Source organism: Cariama cristata, unplaced genomic scaffold (assembly GCF_000690535.1).
Source record: "Cariama cristata isolate BGI_N322 unplaced genomic scaffold, ASM69053v1 scaffold22219, whole genome shotgun sequence".
NCBI classification, from domain to species: Eukaryota; Metazoa; Chordata; class Aves; order Cariamiformes; family Cariamidae; genus Cariama; species Cariama cristata.
The window spans coordinates 583-1,065 of record NW_009634400.1 but is presented as its reverse complement, the minus strand read 5'-3'; the positions used below and the strand labels follow the sequence as shown (position 1 = coordinate 1,065).

At 50.3% G+C, this 483-nt stretch overlaps 1 protein-coding gene across 1 annotated transcript in view; it reads right to left on the bottom strand.

Annotated features, from left to right (window-relative positions):
- Positions 1-472, bottom strand: part of HPD (4-hydroxyphenylpyruvate dioxygenase) — a 4,840-nt gene extending 4,368 nt beyond the window's left edge. Inside the window, exon 1 of the mRNA XM_009707146.1 lies at positions 452-472. The gene's annotated coding sequence lies outside the window, so the exon portion shown is untranslated. The remainder of the gene's footprint in view (positions 1-451) is intronic.
- Between the last annotated feature and the right edge of the window lie 11 nt (positions 473-483).

The window sequence follows — 483 nt, the reverse complement described above, 5'->3', positions numbered from 1 at the left end:
CCCAACGGGCCGTGCCAGGACAAATCCCCCCTTGCTTGGTTCCCCCCCCACCGTCCAACCTGCAGCATCGGGCACCCGGCCGTGATGTGCACCAGTGGTTTGGAAAGCGCTTTATAGGGGAAAAAGGTGGCAAACAGGTGCAGCATTTGGGAATAAATGTTGTAACAAAGGAGGATTCTGCTTAGGCGTTGGGGTTGGCCAGGAAATACCCATCGTCTCCCATTTGTCGCTCTCCTCCCAAACCAGAAAGAAAAAGGAAATGAAGAACTTTCTATTAGTGACATTGATTGACAACGAGGAACCACGTCCTGTGTGGCCCAGCCAGAGGGCAGTTTTACTTCTGATTTTACCAGGTAATCAAGGAGTAAGGAATGAATATAATTTGCATTAACACGGCTGATGTTTCCCACCAGGCAGCGGGGCAGGACCGCAGACACGAAATGGCTCTTACCTTTTCTCCCTTGTCTGTGTAAGATGTCTGAA